We start from the raw sequence: 11969 nt of genomic DNA on the forward strand, positions 1-11969 counted from the left end.
AACAATACAGTCACCCCCTTTTTTAATAAATTCCACTGCAATACCATCCAAACCTGCTGCCTTGCCGGCTTTCATCTTCCGCAAAGCTTTCACTACCTCTTCTCTGTTTACCAAATCATTTTCCCTAACCCTCTCACTTTGCACACCACCTCGACCAAAACACCCTATATCTGCCACTCTATCATCAAACACATTCAACAAACCTTCAAAATACTCACTCCATCTCCTTCTCACATCACCACTACTTGTTATCACCTCCCCATTTGCGCCCTTCACTGAAGTTCCCATTTGCTCCCTTGTCTTACGCACTTTATTTACCTCATTCCAGAACATCTTTTTATTCTCCCTAAAATTTAATGATACTCTCTCACCCCAACTCTCATTTGCCCTTTTTTTCACCTCTTGCACCTTTCTCTTGACCTCCTGTCTCTTTCTTTTATACATCTCCCACTCAATTTCATTTTTTCCCTGCAAAAATCGTCCAAATGCCTCTCTCTTCTCTTTCACTAATACTCTTACTTCTTCATCCCACCACTCACTACCCTTTCTAATCAACCCACCTCCCACTCTTCTCATGCCACAAGCATCTTTTGCGCAATCCATCACTGATTCCCTAAATACATCCCATTCCTCCCCCACTCCCCTTACTTCCATTGTTCTCACCTTTTTCCATTCTGTACTCAGTCTCTCCTGGTACTTCCTCACACAGGTCTCCTTCCCAAGCTCACTTACTCTCACCACCCTCTTCACCCCAACATTCACTCCTCTTTTCTGAAAACCCATACAAATCTTCACCTTAGCCTCCACAAGATAATGATCAGACATCCCTCCAGTTGCACCTGTCAGCACATTAACATCCAAAAGTCTCTCTTTCGCACGCCTGTCAATTAACACGTAATCCAATAACGCTCTCTGGCCATCTCTCCTACTTACATAAGTATACTTATGTATATCTCGCTTTTTAAACCAGGTATTCCCAATCATCAGTCCTTTTTCAGCACATAAATCTACAAGCTCTTCACCATTTCCATTTACAACACTGAACACCCCATGTATACCAATTATTGCAGGGGTGAGTAATGTCACCAAGGTTGCTCAATTTCTTTATGGATTGAGTGGTGAGGGAGGGAAGGTGAGTCAGTTGTTGTTTACTAAGGGCACGGAGTTGTTGGCAGGCTTGAGTGAGAAACTTTAGAAACTAGGGTCTCAGTCTGTGAGTGTGTGTGTGGAGGAATTTAAACTTATATATAGATAAAAGCAAGGTTATTATATATATTTGCGGAAAGAGATACGTTAGTTGGGATGTCGGTTTGAATGGAGAAGACCTGAAGGAAATGAAATTTTTAGGTACATTGAAGTGGACAAGGTAACGAATGGAACCATGGAAATTGAAGAGAACCATAAGATGGATGTGGGCGCCGTGGTCCTGGGCGCACTGAGGAGCGTATGGAAGGAAGGGTCTTTGCCACATCAGATAAACATGGATATGTTTGATGGCATAGGAGTTCCGACGCTGCTTTATGGATGCGAGGCATTGTACTTATAAGAAAAAAGTACGGTACTGACGGAATGTGCTGGATGTATGGAGTGTTTGAGGAAACATGGGGTGTAAGAAGGTTTTATTGAATAAAAAATTATAGGGTAAGAAACGGTGTGATAATAAAAGTATATGTAAAAGAAATGAAGAGGGTGTGCTGAAACGGTTGGGATATACGGAGAGAATGAGTGAGGAGAGGATATCTAAGAAGTAATACGTGCCAGAAGTGGAGGGAACAAGGAAAAGAGGTAAACCAAAGAGGAGATGGAAGGATAGAGTGAAAGATATTAAGAACGCTGGGGATCTCAACATGATAGAGATTCTGAGGCATACAAGGGATAGAGTGAATTGGAACGATATCGTAAACAGGGAGTGACATAGTGTCAATCGGTTGAACTGAGGAATATGAAGCGGTCAAGAGAAACCTTGGTCTGTAGGGCCTGGTTGTGGCTAGAGCTCTGGTTTTAGTATTTTATGCATAACAGCTAGAAAGTGGACAATGTCATTTCTTCATCTTCCTCTGTCACTACCTCGCTTTTGAGTAAGCGCCGAGCGATTATAGAATATATATATATATATATATATATATATATATATATATATATATATATATATATATATATATATATATATATATATATATATATATATATATATATATGCACGGGATTTAATAGCAAGTATTATCATGATAATGCTTTTCACTTTAGGATCAGAACAACAGTTTCCCCGAGATCCTCCCGTAATCACATGACCTTTGTTACTGCTAATTCACCGCCCTCCCCCACCCCCGAAACAGCTCCCTCCCCCTGGCTCACACGGGCCACACTTCAGAAAGGCCTGACCTCTTCCCTCCTCTCCCTCTGATCACATCTACTCTCCCCGTCTCTCCCAGGAACATACTCTCCGCCATCCAACACAATGTGACGTAAATGTTAGAATCTGGCATTTCCAATTATAAGGTTTGATGAGCGAGTCTGAGTGGAGGAAGGCAGATGAGATGGTTGATGCAGGTTGGGGATTCATTCAGGGTACTGGATGAGAAATGATGAATGTAGATAATCAAGTTCTTGATATCTTCATGCAAAAAAAGAAAGATTAAACTGGACAACTAAGAATAGGATGTCGGATGAAGGAGTAATGATGGAATAGGTGAGGGCTCGGCTGACACTTGCAAAGGAGACGTGTAATGATATGACGTGGACAGGTGAGTGTGGGAGACGTTTGGGCCAGTCACATGGTGCCTGAACCCGACGCTGAGCTGTGGGGTCCCCTCGGTGGAGAGGGGAGTGGAGCTGGCCCTTACCCCCTCCCTCCCGACTCGCCTGGTAGTCCGGGTTTACCGCAGGTGGCAACCAACTCCTAATCTATACTTTCCCAGTGGTGTGAGATGTATGCCTGTAAACCACCAACCCTGCAATGCTCACAGTTACATGTGATGACGAGTGAACTTACTGAGGTCATCTGAGATATATCTCGAACACCTTACCTTCCGTCTTTCCAGCTGAGGTGAAGCACGTAACTCAGGATCCGACACCGACAACGAGCTCGATCTCGCTGCAATACTTGGCTTAGACGCACAATACACAAAATGAGAATCGATAACCTTCTTAAAACACACAACAGGAACACTGGTGTTAACAGTCCCTACCACACGGGGGTGTACGATTGTTAGAGCTCGGCTGTGCTGGATATCCAAGTTAGGTCTCACTGTCACCCCCGCCCACCACACACACACTCACCACGAGACACTCAACGCACCACTTCCGTTACCCCTTAAATTTTCATGTGTGGGCGGCAGCGGCGCCACAGTAGTGCTGACCGCTGCCGGGAAAAGGTGTCGTACCGAGTACTGTGCTTGCTTCATTCCCTTAAGGTATGGCGTGGGCAGACTTATAACAAAAGAAGTGAACGAATTATTATACTAACTTAACATAGATTTGTTAGTCTATATCACAGATGTAATGGTCAAAGTAAGACAGAAACGGCAGTAGATAAGGAAAAGAAAAGGTGAAGAATTAAATTCAAAGTTAATTACCTAGTGATGGAGGAAGGGTTAGTTGACCAGTTAGGGAGGAAGAGGGGCCTTGCCAGAGGGGAAGGAAGGGGTACATGGCGAATAAGGGAAGTTCGGGTAACTAGTCTGTGAGGGAGGAGTACCTGATCAGAAGGGGAGGTAGAGGTACCTGGCCAGTGAGAGAGGGAGGGGTACCTGGCCAGTAAGGGAAGAAGGGGAACCGAACCAGATGGAGGGAGAAAGGAGGGAGAGATACCACGCCTATGGGAGATATCCTAACTAGTGAATGGCATATGGGGCCAGTGGGGAAAGCATGCGTACCTGATCAGGAAGGAAGGGTGGGGCAGCAGACAAGTGAGGGAGGGAGGAATACCTGGTCAGTAAGGGAGGGAGAGGTGCGTGGCCGGAGAGGGGAGGTAGATGTATCTGGCCAGCGAGAGAAGGATACCTGGCTGCTGAGGGAGAGAGAGACGTACACAGGAACACCTGATGATCTATGATAAGGTTATCTCCTTATAATTTCCTATAAGGCTGTAAAATCGGGATCGTAAAGCAAAAGGCATCTCTCCACCCACCTCTCCCTACGACTCAACTGCCGTGAGGAAAAGAAAACGGGGAGAAGCATCATGCAGTATGGAAAACATCTTGTCTTGGAAATGTTATAGGAAAGTGTGACACGAGAAGTTCCTTGCCAGGTTTGCACACCCCTGCACTGCGGCTGGAGTCTGAAAAAAAGAAAAATCTAAATGGCACTTCGAGGAGCAGTTCTATTCATCGATAATCATAACTGTCAATGAAGTATTTCTTTAACCTTGAGTTGAAGGTACGGACAGTAGTTGAGTTTACTGCACTCATCATCGGTGTTTTATTTCAACGCGTTACCACTCTACAGCTGAACAAACCTCCCACCCACATTGCTGTCACATCTTCTTCCTTTTATCTTCATTAATTTTTTTTCGTCGTTAACGTCTGTCTGAAATGAATGTCTTTGAATATCATTTTAGATTATTTAATCTTCTGAAAACTTCTAATAGCTCAGCTCGGAGTTTCCATTTTGAAAACTTCTAATAGCTCAGCTCGGAGTTTCCATTTCCTAAAGGGGATAATTCCATGTCTTCAAGTTTTCCTTATGAGATTTCTGGGTGAAGGGATAAGCTTTGTCCTTCTTCTTTGAAGAGAAGTTTTCCTTCATCTTTGACAAGATTTGGTGGGAAGAACTGAAGAGGATAATCCAAGTTAGTTCTAACCAAGGCATTGCAAAAGGTGAGTACTGTATACTTTGTTTTGTTGTTAATATATCTAGTTTTGAATCATTGCATCCTGTTGGTTTTGCTTTATGCATCAAGACATTGTTCTCTGTATTTATATTCATTACTGATAATGACACCACTGGACAACAGGGGAGGGATGAGTACCTCTCTACCGAGGGAGAGAGATACCTGGCCAGTGATAGCGAGATGTAGCACTGCGTGGCTTGTGATGGGGTGATAGGGAATGTTCCCTGGCCACTGACAAAGGCAGAGGTATCTAGATAGTAAGAGAGGTGAGAGGGAGGGGTAACAGGCCAGTGAGGGTGAAAAGAGTACCTGGCCAGTGAGCGAGGGAGGGAAGATTACCAAACCAGTGAAGAAGGGAGACAGGGTGCTTGACCAGTGAGGAAGGGAAACGTACTTGGCCAATGAGGAAGGGATAGGAGTGAGAGGGTACCTAACTATTGAAGAAGGAAGAGTTACCTGGTTTGTGATGGAGGAAGTAGTACCTGATCAATACGGAAGGGATGAAGGGATGCCAAACCAGCTAAGGAGGAAGGGACATCTAGCCAGCGAGGGAAGAAGGGGTACCTGGTTACTATAAGGGCGGAGGGAGAGAAGGTTGCGTGACTAGTGAGGGAGGGAAAGACGAGTTTCTGATCAGTGAGAAAAATAAGGCTACCTAGCCAGTGAGAGAGGGTGGATACATTGCCAGCAAGGGAGGAGAGGATACATAACTAATTAGAGGAAGGAAAGAGTACATTGCAAGTAAGGAACTAGAGGGTGCCTGTCGAGTTAGGGAAGGTACCTGGCTAGTACCAGTGAAGGAGGGAGGAGTACCTGGTGAGTAAGAGAGTACATAACAATGACAGATACTAGGAAACCTGATTGTCTATGACGAGATTAAATCTACGGCCTAATACGATAATAGAAACAATAGTAAAATGGAAAGCAACTCTCCCTCTGGTTCAACTGCCGATAGAAAAAAAGACGACAGAGAAATGTAGGATGGGAGCAAAGCTGCCGCCATGGAAGTTGTATAGGCATTTGTCGACGGGAAAAAGAAATTTTCCTACCAGTTTAACGATCACGACACTGAGGCTGTATTCTGAAAAAAAAAGAGACAGGGTTAAGAGATAAAAGACAACTGATACGCAGGAATGGTTTATCGATACCAGATATCACTGAAGTTCTTGTCGAGCTTTATATTTGGAAGTAATGATAATAGTCTGCTTTTACAACATCTAGCGTTAGTTATTTCCAGTATACAACCTTTCTGCAAGTGAACATAATTTGCTCACGTTGCTATCACATCTCTTCTCTTTTATCATCAGTCCGTTCTTTGTAGTCACTAAATCTCTGTATAAAGTGAAGAATTTTCGTGCGCTATGTTGTCGAAATTATTTGCTGTCGGTATTTGAATCTTTCCTCATACAGATATTAGTTTGGCTACTATTCTTTGAATTTGTTCCAGTTTATCTTCAATTTTTTGATCAGATTTGGTACATTAGAATTAAACAGCATATTCCGAGTGAGGTCTGGGCAAGGCGTTATAGAGGGCGAATATTATATCCTCTGTTGTAGCCAATATTTCTACCAACCAATCTTAGCAGCCATTGGCTTTACTGTATGCAACTAGGTATTATTTGATACATCTAGGATCATTACTCCAAGGCTCTTACATATTCAAACTTTACTCATGGCTTGTATCTTAGCGTCAAAGTGCACTACTTTGTATAAATCAAACTGAACTTCGTATATCATGTCTCTAACCACTCGAAGAGTTTGGCTAAATGTACATTTCCTAATTTCGTGTATGCCGCAAATGTCACAGTTCTCCTAGTGAATCCTGTCTCCAGGTCGGTCATGTAGATAATGACAAGTATGGATCGTTGGATTGACCATTAGGGAACCCCGACTGTCACGTGAGGCCAATCAGATATGTCCCAATATCGAGTCGTCTGAGAGTCAGTCAGCAGGCCACCTGCAGATGTGATCTCGTAATCCGTTAGCTTCGAATTTATTTAGTCATCTTTTATATGATGCTTCGTCGCTGCCTTTATATCAGGGGGTATTTTGCTGTCCCACTGGTCAAATATATAGAAATCTTTTGATTTACGTTAGACGGCACGGGCAACTGATGCCCTATTCAAGGCCATCCAATTAACGATATGTATATATATATATATATATATATATATATATATATATATATATATATATATATATATATATATATATATATATATATATATATATATATATATATATATATATATATATATATATATATATATATATATATATATATATATATATATATATATATATATATATATATATATATATATATATATATATATATATATATATATATACATATATATATATATATATATATATATATATATATATATATGTATATATATATATATATATATTTATATATATATATATATATATATATATATATATATATATATATATATATATATATATATATATATATATATATATATATATATATATATATATATAATATATCAAGAGCCAAGCATCCATTTTATGAACAGCTAGGGCGACTGTGGACCGCCTTCCGCAACCAGGATTCGAACCTATGCGCTCGAGCCTGGGTGGCCCTTGAATGCGTCACGGTCGGGAACGCTAACTGCTACACCACGCAAGTCTCCTACTCTACCTAAAGAACTCAACAAGATTGGTTAAACATGAACTTATATAACAAACATCGTGTTAGCTACCCTCTGGGACGCTTTGTCTCACAACACATTCCTCACACCTGGGTTGATGCTCGTGAGATGATGGTAGTTGGAAACAGATGCATCTCGTGTCTTTAAACTTTGATTTACTTCCTCTGCGTCATTTGACACTTTCCCGTCCTGCAGTGATATGTCTAATATTTTGGTGATCGGGGAAAGCTATTTGCCGGCTGATATCCTTCAACATTGTGGGGGAGATATCGGCTGGACCAGATGATTTGCTCTGATTTAATGTGTCTAGATATCAAAGTACTTCATGACATTCAATATCTTGTATGACCAGACTTTCATTATCGTTGGCCAGAGATACGTTTTTGCCTGTGGTCTATTAGAAGAATATTCGTTAGGTAAAAAATGAGCCCAAAACACTTTTTTGAAAGGGAAATTATTTACATATCATCCCTAGTTAAGGTGTCATTTGATAAAGAGCCAATAATATTCCTGGTTTTTCTTTTTTTTTTACTCAACATTTCTACAGAAATAAATTTGCTATTTATTCTTTCTTTTACTCCTAAGATATCAAAAGAAATCTTAGAGATTATTCTTGGCTTTTTAAGGAATTTTTTTTTCAAATCTTATCTTGCTGGTTCTGATTGCCTTCTCTACACTCTCTCTTTGGAATCTTATGTACATTTCTTGATCTAGTTTATTTCCAATCGACTGTGGTACTCTTTAGATGTTTCTTTTACATTTGATTGAGACATTAAGTTTATTAGTCATCCAACCTGACTGTGAGGAGTACCTGGCCAGGTTAGAGTGCCTGGCTGGTAACAGGAAGGGGTTCCTGGCAAGTCAAGGTGGAAGGGATGATTGATGCGTTGAGGGAAGATGGAGATCCCGGGTTAGTGGGGAAGTATGAACACCTAGCCAGTGAGGGAGGGATGTCTGATCAGTAAAGAAAGGAAGGCTCTATGACCAATGTAGTTACGATAAGTACCCAGCTAGTAACAGAGGGAGAGAAGGGTGCCCAGTCAGTGAGGCAGGAAGGGGAGGATGCTTGGCCAGTGATGGAGGAAAGGAAGGATACTCAGCCACTGAGGGAAGGAGGGGTGCCCGGCCAGTGATGGAGATAAAGAAAGGTACCTGTCCAGTAAGGACCAAGGGATACCTGGCAATTAAAAGGAAGGATACCTGACCAGTGAAGAAGGGGGTGGAGGGTGTGATGGAGGGAGGGAAGGGTACTAATCCGCCAGTGAGGGAAAGAGAGAGGAGTGAGTGGCGCGTGAGGAAGGGAGGCGTCCTTGGCCGGAACCCAAGGGAGTGGTCAGACATTGCCCCGTGGGACCTGAATTTGGAGGTCAGATTTCAGTTGATTTTGATACACTTACTGTACTCATCCACACGAAATGATAACTTCTTTTACACCAATGTCAAGCATTAGCCTTATACACAGTAGAACGACACTATGCGGTCTGTTGGGAAAACCTTATATAAAGGTAATAATAAAAAGGAATAAATTTTGCGTAGATATGAAATTATTAACCGAGTTGATGATCCTACGGTATTATATTTTCTCTAAAGATGGACAATACGAATCCAGGCACAGAGGGGTGTTACATGTACATGACAGAGCACAGGTACACGCATTTAGAAAACGAGTTGTCGATAGCTACGACTCATTGTATAATGAGTGTGGAGAATATGATCGAGCACTGTATGATGAAATCAGATTCTCAGTAAGTGACTCATTTTCTTTGTAGCTCTTAACGACCCCATCATGAAATGACAGGTAACCATGAGGGAGAAAGACTAATTACTTTAAATGAAGACCGTTTTCATAGATCAAGTGATCCAAGACTGATCGAGAAGTGATATATCAGAAGTAGTAACGTGCAGAAACAGATGTTAGCATCTATGGGACGGCGGAAACTAACAAATAACGATTACAATATCATACATTCCAATGAAAACTGCAAGTGTGATCTCGAAGAACACAGCTATGTAGCACCCAAACTTAGATCAGCAGACTTCGACAGATTGTGCCTTAACTTAACGCAAATTCTCAAACGTGTACACACTTCAGATGTGGAGAAGCTTCAAAAACCAATGCCTCATCACTTTCAGGTCAGCTTTACTAGGAGAGGCGAAAAGGAGCTGTACAAGGGAGAAACTAGGTTGGATCTCTAAAGATATCAATGTTTTAAGCAAACTTAAGACAAATACTTAATCCATACCTAAGACAAGGGGCAACAAATATTTCCATAAGTATCCATAACATTGCAAAATTAGTGCAGAAAGAACTCAGACATTTAAGAAAAACTTCCAAATGAAGGATTTCTCAAAACGTAAAGAAAAATTCAAAAGATTTCTTTAAATACGTTGGAAGCAAGATAAGTGAAGAATGCTATTGGCCAATTATCAAACGAAAATTGCACCTTAACCAGTGACAATAAAGAAATTATTTTGTAAACAAGCATATCGACTCAGTGTTTTGTGGTACCTGATAATGAAAAATTGGACATAAAAGATATATGATGCCATCAAACACTTAGATCTTTAAACAATCTAATTCCAAACAAATCATTCGTACCAGACGACATCTGCTCCATTGTAATGAAACATGATAGACAGCAAATATAATTTCTGATGACCATAATATTCAACAAATCATTGCAAGAAAGTAAAGTGCCAAATTACAGGAAACTAGCCAGTGTAACGCCAGTTTTAACAAGAAAAGCGCTAAATGCATCTACCCCATCTCAATTACTGGCCGGCACCCCTCCGTGTCTCCTCTTCCTCAATGGCTAGGCACCTCTCTCTCTCTCTCTCTCTCTCTCTCTCTCTCTCTCTCTCTCTCTCTCTCTCTCTCTCTCTCTCTCTCTCTCTCTCTCTCTCTCTCTCTCTCTCCCTGATTGGCATGGTGTCCTTCTCTCCTTGCCCACCGGCCAGGAACCTTTCCCTTTCTCAATGATCATTCATTCCTTCCTCCCTTTCTCACTAGCCAGGTACCTCTTTCTCCCTTACTTGCCAGGTAACGCTTCCTCATTGGCCAGGTACCCATACCTCTCGAACTAGCCAGTTACCGCTCTCTCTGACACTAGCCAGGTAATCTCCCACTCTCACTGCACAAGTACTCGTCTCTCGCTTGCAGGCCATGGACCCCTCCCTCCATTACTGGCCAGGTGCCCCTTCCTCTCCACTGGACAAGACCCTTTCTTTCCCTCACTAACCAGGTATTTCTTCCCTCACTCGTCCAGTACCCTTTCTACCTCCACTGGTCAGATAGCCCTTCTTTCCTAACTGGTCAGGTATCAACTATTCCCATTTAGCCAAGTACCCCCCCACCACATCCTCACCAATTATGCTACCCACCGCTTAGCTGTGCGAGAGAAGAAGGAGACATTATAACAGCCAGTCCTCACTGGTCAGTCCCAGATAGAAGCTGTGGAAAGCAGCAGGCAAAAGCGTATCACGGGTCGGGAAATTTGGTGTTGGAGACACGAGCAGACAATTCTACCAAAGTATACCTGCAAAATGGAAACGTGGTGGTGTACAGAAAGGGATAGTTGAAGGGAGGTGATGCCAGGAGAGTTGATGAGACGGAAGGCTTCTGATTCTACTCTAGTTAACAGAGAGGTGGAGGATGAGCCAACCTAGATGAGTGAGCAGTATTCCATACTTAAGCGTATAAAACTCCTGTAGATGTGAAAGAGTTGCTGACAAAGAAAATGATTACGACACCCATGCAACACTTCCATCTTTTAGGAAGTAGAGTTTGTGATGTTGATTATATTGGGGCTTCCAGGAGAGAGTGGAGGATATGATTATGCCCAACATGTTCTTGTTATAACAAGGTTGAAGTGCGGCGTTTGGAAATGGAACACAGAGAAACAAACGATCCTTAGAAATATATATATATATATATATATATATATATATATATATATATATATATATATATATATATATATATATATATATATATATATATATATATATATATATATATATATATATATATATATATATATATATATAGAGGAAGAAATTATCAGTGTTAAGTTTTACAGAGTTGTTACTTTACTCCGAAATGCTGCAAAGGTCGGAAATGAGAGGAAATATGATAAGCAAGAAAAAGAGAACGAGTATGAAAGGTAAGGGGGAGAAAAAGTGAAGTGAGGTTTATAAAGTGGAATAACCAGCAAGAGAGTAAATACGGTTAGAAGTAGAAGAGATAAGATGGTTCATTGAGAGAACTATAGGAGCTGATGGAACAGGATCCTAAGGGACACAACTATTGCTGGGATAGGAGGGACAAGTCACGCCATAATGACTAATGCTATGAAACGGCTAGAGAGGAGATACTGTGTATGAGAACAAATAAAACCAATGAAACCGAAGGAATGGAGTAGAGAAAGCAAAAAACTTATGCTACACCATGTCAAATG

The 11969-nt window shown here is 41.3% G+C and overlaps 1 long non-coding RNA gene across 1 annotated transcript in view; it reads right to left on the reverse strand.

The window, feature by feature from the left end:
- LOC139754472 (uncharacterized) overlaps positions 1–3300 on the reverse strand; it is a 222606-nt gene extending 219306 nt beyond the window's left edge. The window contains exon 1 of the long non-coding RNA XR_011713892.1: positions 3027–3300. This is a non-coding gene — a long non-coding RNA (uncharacterized lncRNA). The remainder of the gene's footprint in view (positions 1–3026) is intronic.
- Positions 3301–11969: the final 8669 nt, after the last annotated feature.

This window comes from Panulirus ornatus, chromosome 17, assembly GCF_036320965.1.
Source record: "Panulirus ornatus isolate Po-2019 chromosome 17, ASM3632096v1, whole genome shotgun sequence".
NCBI lineage: Eukaryota > Metazoa > Arthropoda > Malacostraca > Decapoda > Palinuridae > Panulirus > Panulirus ornatus.